At 41.5% G+C, this 8,540-nt stretch overlaps 1 long non-coding RNA gene across 1 annotated transcript; it reads right to left on the bottom strand.

The window, feature by feature from the left end:
- Positions 1 to 567: 567 nt before the first annotated feature.
- Positions 568 to 6,921, bottom strand: LOC122564550 (uncharacterized). The gene is made up of 4 exons (XR_015752775.1): positions 6,819 to 6,921; positions 5,467 to 5,520; positions 2,029 to 2,177; positions 568 to 646 (listed from the first exon to the last, which is right to left on the bottom strand). It is a non-coding gene; the product is annotated as an uncharacterized LOC122564550 (long non-coding RNA).
- Positions 6,922 to 8,540: the final 1,619 nt, after the last annotated feature.

Genomic DNA, 8,540 nt, shown 5'->3' on the forward strand with positions numbered 1-8,540 from the left:
TCTAGGACAAGGCTTCTCAAAGTGGGGGCCTCGATCCCATGAGCTGAACTTTTGGGGTCATGAGCTCAGAGACAGAAATGGCTGCCATGGAGTGCACCCCTAACACCCCCACCCCACCCCCACCTATCACTCTCTCAGATCTCCTTTCTCCTACAATTGCTCTTATAGTACACACACACACCATTGTTCCAAATACATGATAGAACTTTTCCTTAAGATGCCTAGTTCACAGCTTAGTATACAAACAAAATGGTCAGCTTTTGTACTCCTCCCTAATTCAAATTAGAATTCCTATAGTGTGGAAATAGGCCCTTCAGCCCAACAAGTCCACACCAACCCTCCAAAGGGTAACCCACCCAGACCCATTCCCCTAATCAATTATCCTATATTTACCCGAACTAATGCACCTAACCTACACATCTTTGGATTATGGGAGGAAACCGGAGCAATGACACAGGGGAGAACATGCAAACTCCACATTGACAGTTACCCAAGGCTGGAATCAAACCCTGGTCCTGATGCTGTTAGGTAGCAGTGCTAACCACTGAGCTACTGTGCCACCCCTAATTAGTCTGGTAGCTTCCACACTCACCACAATTCTGAAATGTCCTTATATTTCACATTCTTCCTACTTCTTCAAGTATACCTTAGAAATAAAGCAATTAATTTAAGTTCAGCATCCTTCCTGATCAAATCAAACCTTTACTTAATGTTTACTTCTCATAAGATACACGAGGCACTAATTCTATCTCTAACAGTGTGTATGATACAAAGGCCATGTGTGGTGAAGGAATCCTAAGAGCAATTTAATGATTCATTTTCTCTTTACACATGTCAGCATTGTCTTTCCCATGTGTATCATACTATGTGATGTTGTTGATTTGCTACAACTAAAGTAGGTTTAATTCTAATACTGTTGGAGTATTTCTTAAAACCGTTCAATATGCTGATGATAACAAGAGGTCATGCTTTCAAGGCGAGAGGTAGAAAGTTTAAGGGGGATACATGCGGCAAGTACTTCACACAGAGGGTCGTGGGCATTTGGAATGTTTTGCCAGCAGAGGTGGTAGAGGCAGGCACGTTAGATTGATTTAAGATGTGTCTGGACAGATGCATGAGTAGGTGGGGAGCAGAGGGATACAAATGCTTAGGAATTGACTGACAGGTTTAGACAGTACATTTGGATCGGCTCAGGCTTGGAGGGCCGAAGGGCCTGTTCCTGAGCTGTAAATTTTCTTTGTTCTCTTTGTTCTTTATGATTTATAAAAGGCTCATAAATTTAATATACATGTGCCACCACTATTGATTTGTCCTGGAACTAACTGTGATAATTTGATGGTGGTAGATAAGTTCTTCCTTACTTTTTCTGGAAGCAACTTGTCCTGAACATATTAGTTACTTTGTTTTGCAACCATGCTTGGCAAGTTATGTTCAGCTCTTTGAGTTATCCCCATGAGCCAAATATTTGTGATGCTGCATCCTGTGAATAATAATAATGCCTGCTGGAAATCAGCCTCTGTCTTTTTTTAGATACTTTCCTTATTTGTGTTATTACTACATCACAATACAGCATTCTGTGCAAACTAACTTCAGCTTACATTAATTAATTGGTTATTAATGTTTTTAAATCAATTATAATCTTAAGAGCTGCAGTTTTCCATGGCTTCTTGGGTTTGAATGAGAGATCCTGAAATGAATAGTGTATTACTCGGTGTATTATTAAGAAGAAAATTATTAAGGTACAAGTGTTAAGAATAATCTTGGGACAATACTTTGTTTGTGCATCTAATCCATTAACAGAGAATAGTGGATTGTGAAGGCTGGAGCACTCTTGGGTGTTCACCAGTCTGGTATTTTCCAACCTTTACTTTGCTAAACTCACGCACTAGCCCAGATGTAAACATTTTGTTTTGGTTTGTAAAATCATCATTTTTGACTTTGGAGCATTACTTTACAACTCATCCTAATTTTTCTAAGAATTACTTGAAATATCACATTGTCTTTATTAGAATGACATACAATGCTCACCATTAATTCTAATTGATTGCTATGTGAGTTCTCTTTAGATCCAAATATGAATATTCTTATTTTCAAGCCTCCTTCATTTACCACTTCAGGAAATGATCATAGCCTGTCATTCTCTTTCCCAATTGATGGTCCATTTTAAATTTTACACACTGCAACAGATTAGAAATCAAATTTATAATCTACATAACATGCATCTGTGTAACAGAAACCATATTCCATCAGGCTGTTTAATCATTGCCCCCAATAAGAACATATACATCTTAGAGTAGAGTACAGCAGCCTTAATTGTCCTTTCTACCATATGCAGCTGGCAGATTAAAAACGAGACAGTGTTCCTCTAGGACTAAGGTGCTATATGAACACACAGACTACACGAGAGTACAGTCATACACAGGGCAGCATAAAGTGCATTGAAAAGTGTAAACATGCAAGACAGTACAGTAATTCCTGACAAGACAACAGGGAGAGTGGTGGACAAATTACAATGTAACAATGACTGATCATTAATAAAACATTGTTTTAGCAACAATTTAAAATGGAATTGAGCCTAATGGCATAGGGGAAGAAACTATTGCACAGTCTGGCCGTGAGACACCAAAAGCTCCGGTATCTTCTGCCAAATGGCAGGAGGGAGAAGAATTTCAATGAAGAATGTGTGGAGTTGTCCAGAATGCTGTTAGCCTTTCGGATACAGCATGTGGTGTAAATGTCTGTAATGGTGGGAAGAGAGATCCCGATGATCTTCTCAGCTGTTCTCACTATCCGTGGGGTCTTATGATCTGAGATGGTGCAATTCCTGAACCAGGCAGTGATGCAGCAGCTCAGGGTACTCTCAATAAACCCTCTGTAGAATGTGGTGAGGGTGGGGGACGGGAGGTGGGCTTTCCTCAACCTACGCAGAAAGTAGAGACGCTGCTGGGCTTTCTTGGCTGTGGAGCTGGTGAGATTCTCTGCCAGGTATACGCCAAGAAATTGGGTGCTCTTCACAATCTCCACGAGGGAGCCATCGATGTCCAGTGGAGAGTGATCGCTCCGTGCCTTCCTGAAGTCAACAACTTCTTTAACCCATTTTAAGACAGGAAACTCTGCCAAAGTGCTTTAACTGCTGTTTTTAGTTTTGTCATTGTTAAGTTCCCTCATTGTCAATCACATGAGTTTCTTCTCTAAGCAAAAACTGAAACTAAAACTCATGTCAATATCATGCCTAGAAGAATATTGCAGAGGTATTATGTGACTTTGTTTGAGTGACTCACCACTTGACCATTCCAAGTCCTTCCACCAGCTATGAAGCTTGTCAGGAGTGATGTGGTTTTTGGTATATAATATGATCTCAGTGTTCTTAAAATATTAGCTTTTGTAACTGATACCACGAAGACTGGGCTCTTGTTGAGAGAGAGAGACGTCTTGAGGTTTATTAACAACACTATTTCCGCTTATGTAAGATTTCAGGCACACTAATCTGGGGTCTGTGTTTATTGACTACAATGGGCAAAAACATAATAATGCTGTTTTGGGCATGAGCCCTTCATCAGGAATGTGGGGGCAGTGGGATGGGAAGGAGGCTGAGAGATAAATAGGAGAGTGGGTGTGGGGCTGAGGGAAGATAGCTGGGAAGGTGATAGGTATATGCAGGTGGGGGTGATGGTGATAGGTCAGAGGGGAGAGTAGAGTATATAAATGGGAAGGAAGATGGACAGGTAGGACAATTCAAGAGGGCAGTGCAGTGCCGAGTTGGAGGGTTGGATCTGGGATGAGGTGGGGAGAGGGGAAATGAGGAAACTGGTGAAATCGACATTGATGCCATGTGATTGGCGTCAATTTCAACAAACGTAGTGACTACATAACCATTACTACAGCTGTGAAAGATAAGTTGGATACCTCTTTATACATCACATATCCTGTCATCATCTACATGCCTGTCTGGTCTGGATCCATGGAATGAAAAAAAGGAGGAGGATGAAATACTCACTGTTTATTTCGATATAGATACTACTGCTTCAAGGTACAAGACGTTAGACAGCATTTAGATAAAGCAGTAGGTGTGACCATCACCTTGTCACTGGATTCAGATATCCTCCCATCTACCACTGGCACACTGTAGCAGTTTTTTTTATAGTCATTTACAGGAAATGGACATAACTGGCTGGGCCACTATTGCCCATCCCTAGTTGTGCTCAAGAAAGTGGTGGTGATTTGGGTGTCAGTAGCTGGCAAGCAATTAGTGCCCATTCCTAGTTGTTCTTGGGAGGGTGGTGGTGGGTTGTCTTCTTGAGCTGCTGCAGTCCATGTGGCTTAGGTGGAACTGCAGTGCCATTTTGGAGGGAATTGCTGTATTTTGTCCCAGGATTATTTAGGAAATGGTGGTATGTTTCCAGGTCGGGATATTGAGTGGCCTGGAGGGGAACATCCAGATGGCGGCATTCCCATGTATCTGCCGCCCTTCTCATGGATGAAAATGATTGAATTTGGAAGGTGATGTTGAGGGAGCCTTTGTGAATTTTTGCAGTGCTATAGTGTGGATCGTGCACATTACTGCTACTGAGTGTCAGTGGTTGAGCGAACGGATAGTTGTGGATATGGTGCTAATCAAGGGGGCTGTTTTGTCCTGGATGGTGCTGGAGATTGTCTTGGAGAGCTGCATTCAAACAGATAGGTGGGGATTTCATCACACTCTTGAGTTGTGCCTTGTAGATGGTGGGCAGAGTGTGGGAGTCAGGAAGTGAGTTACTCAGTGCAGGATCCTTAGAGTCTGAGCTGTTCTTCTAGCCGTTTTATTTCTATAGCTGGTCCAAACCGGTTTCTGGTCAATAGTAACCCTCATGATGTTGATAGTTGTTCAACATGATTTGAATTTTATAGTGGCCCAGCAATGGCTTGTTGATCTAAGGATATGATGCCCGCTTAGCACCTTGTATAATGTCGAGGTGCGAGAGGTCCCGGGTTCAATTCCCAGACGAGCCCTCATATCTAGGGCAGCATGGTGGTTCAGTGGCCAGCACTGCTGTCTCACCATGCCAGGGACCAGGGTTTGGTTCCAACCTCCAGCGACTGTCTGTGTGGAATTTGCACATTCTCTCCGGTGCTCCGGTTTCTGTCAGGTGCTCCGGTTTCATTCCACAATCCAAAGATGTGCAAGCGAGGTGGATTGGCCATCTAACTTGCCCATAGTGTCCAGGGATATGAGGGTCTGGGTGGGATGCCCTTCAAAAGGTCGGTGTGGACTTGTTGGGCTGAATAATCTATTTCCACACTGTAGGGATTCTATGATTCTATAACTATCTTACCTACATTTACATTATTGCCATTCTTAGCAACAAGGTAGTTCAGAGCAGTGAATGAATTTAGAGTTTGTTGCTCCATGTCACAGATATCAGAAACAATAAGCTGCAGCTTCATACACAGAGTTCTCATTGTTTTTTCTCGTGCTCTGTAACATACCTGCTTCTCTCTTCCAATTTCACGTTCATTTCCAAATCGCCAGTTGCTGCAGAACTGTTGGAGGAATGAGTTTTGCTTTAATTTTTGTTCTCTCTCAGATTGTCAGGCAGGACTGAGAATTGTAAATATCTGTGATATTCAGATCTATATACATGTAGGCCTGCAAATGCTGTCAGGGGATAGGTACAGATTGGGCCAGCCCAATGATGAAGAATCAATCCCACACATCGGTCCTCTGTGTCCCTCCAGGTTAAAGTGGAGCCAGCTCTCAGTTATGTACACTGGCAGCCCATACCCATTGGGAGCACAACCAGTAGATTTCTCCTCTCTGATACCAATCAAAATACCATACAGATACAAAATACCTTCTATTTCAGACTCTACCACCTGAGGATCTGGTTGGCAGGCATTTGAAGGGAAGTGCAGTTAATCCTTCTTTTGTTTTATTACTTGGAACTCATCTACAAAAGTCCCAAATTTAAATAACAGTGAAACCTCTGGAGATGGCTTTCACACAACTGCTTATGTTTTAATGTAACTACTAACATCTTTTCTCCACACCCTACACCTGCTACCCACACCACCACCCCCCCCCCCCACACCCCCAAACTATAACATAAATGCTGACACTCCACACTTCACTTCAGCCCTGATGAAGCGTCATCTCGACTCAAAACGTTAGTTTGCTCTCTCTCCGTGGATGCTGCCTGACCCGCTGTGATCTCCAGCCTTTGTTGTTTTCAATACAGATTCCAGCGTCTGTAGTAATTTGTTCCTACATTTTGCCTTTGTTCGGTGTTGCTGCAGATTACTGAATCAGCAGTGAGATAACTGAGGTGAACTCAGAAAACAGGCCATGTATCATGCGCAAAATTTGACACAATTGCATTGGCCAAGTTCCTTAAAGGAGCTGAAGATATCACCCATCTCATGCTCCCAGAACTGAGCTGCATTCATGGGACACACACATCAGAGATTTCCTAGTGACACTAGCTCTCAATGTGTGCTCTCTTTGAGGTCAATGATGGGAATACAGAATTGATCCTTTTGTTTACAAAAGCTACATAAAAAGTCGCCATGCAACATCAAACTTTTGTAACTTTCAATGTACAAATGACAGAAGAAAACTATAGGTAATATGCAACAGCTTAATTGTTAACTTTTAAAATATTTAATGACGCTGAAACTAATTGAAAATGACTGTAGAAGAACAGGTGAGCAGTAGGGAATTCAGATTTAAAAATTAGCCCCAAAACATTGTCCTTTAATTGTGGCCTAGAAATTTAAACTGCATTGTGTTAAAACGGTATGATTTAAACTTTCACATACGATATGACTGTAATGGTATTTACCTTTAAGGAAGAGGTCCTCTGTGCTGTTTCTCTTGCAGAGAGGTGTTGCAGAGATTTTTCCTTCAGACAGGCAATTGGTTAACAGTTTTTGAGGTCTCCCTGGGTGTTTTTCTTAAATTAGGCAAAAGAAGCATCAATGTGGCAGGGTCAGGCCCACACAGAACCAAGGAGATTGGACTTTGCTTTCAGTTTGATTTTGAGTTAGCTGGCTGCTGGAGTTAATCAACAGAGCTCCCTCACTCTCCCTCTCTGCTACTAGCGAAGACTTAGACAGAAGATTTTGCCTCTTAGAAATAAAAGAGGCAGGATGTTTTTGTTTTCAGGATTTCTTTCAGCTGGACTGGAGAAAGACAGCATGTGAGAATAAAACTGTTTTGCTAAATTGCCTTGCCAAGGGGGTGTTTATGGGATGCTGCTCATATTGGAACAGTTGATGATTAGTGGTTAAATCACATATTAGCTTGTTAAGTATTTCAATAGAGTTAAAGTTATGCCAGTTTTGTTTTCCTTTCGTATTTTAACTGTGTCATAAGAAGAATGCGTGTTTTGCTTAAAGCCTAGTGGTGGACATTCAAATTACATCTGGAACACAGCGCCTTGCACTTGCCTTTAAATAAATATAAAAGTTAAGGTCTAGGTAGCCTTTTTACTATGTTTTGGCAGGGCGTCTAGTCTGGTCTATAATGATGACTATAAGACACTGGAGTAGAAGTAGGCCATTCAACACGAATCTACTCCACCATTCAATAAGATTATAGCTGATGTGATAATCATGTTAATATGCTATTTACAATTTGTTTCTACTTGATGTACTTACTAAATTATTAAAGTCTAATATCAAACAAGGATTTTATTTGCACAATATATTAATGACAAGACTGTGGATTTTCTTTAGAGATAACACTGCTTTGCCAAACCGTAATGTCAATTGTCATTTATTTTGCAGCATCTTCTCCTGGTATGATTTATTATTGCTGAATATTTCTTAGAAAACAGTGGAATGTTAACCTGAAAGCAAGAAAGGCAGATTCGCAGGTGAGTGAGAATGTGGAGGTGGTTCATACAGCATTTCCACTAATTTCTGAACTTGAAGTGCCACTGAACCTTATAAGAGACATGGAAAAGCAAGCAAAAGGGAATGTCCATCTATTACTTTAGACAGCTCTTGACCTCAATCCAAATCATGACAATGGAGTCACTTGAAAATTTGGGAGAAGTGCAGAACAGATTTATCCACCCAAATGAAAAGGTGGAAATCGGCATGGCATCATACTATCCTGAAAAGATGCACCTGAGGCCCACAGTTCTCAAAATTCTTTAAAAGATCTCTAGTGGGAGAATCCTGAACTATAGGATATAGTTACAGAAGAAGGGGGCACTCATTTAGATCTGAGATGGAAAAGAATTTCTTCTTTAGTGGAAGTAAGTATCTGGAATTCCTTACCCCTTAGTTGTGGAGGCTAGATCACAAATATTTATTGAGGAGGTGGATAGAGTTTTGAAATATCGAGTTGGGAACTATGAGGAGCTGGCACAAAAGAGGAGTTGACGCCTGGGGCAGACGAACCATGAACAGTGGGACAGAGGCAGGCTTAAGGGGCTGAATGGCTTACTTCTGCTCCTATTTCATATGCCTTTATGTTCTCCACTCATCAAGGAGCAGAGTGTTGGATTACCAGCTCCTTAGAGTCCCACTGGGTTATTAAGAGTAATCTGGGTAGA

Source organism: Chiloscyllium plagiosum, unplaced genomic scaffold (assembly GCF_037043375.1).
Source record: "Chiloscyllium plagiosum isolate Xiang-an unplaced genomic scaffold, Cpla_swu_hap1 HiC_scaffold_34, whole genome shotgun sequence".
NCBI lineage: Eukaryota > Metazoa > Chordata > Chondrichthyes > Orectolobiformes > Hemiscylliidae > Chiloscyllium > Chiloscyllium plagiosum.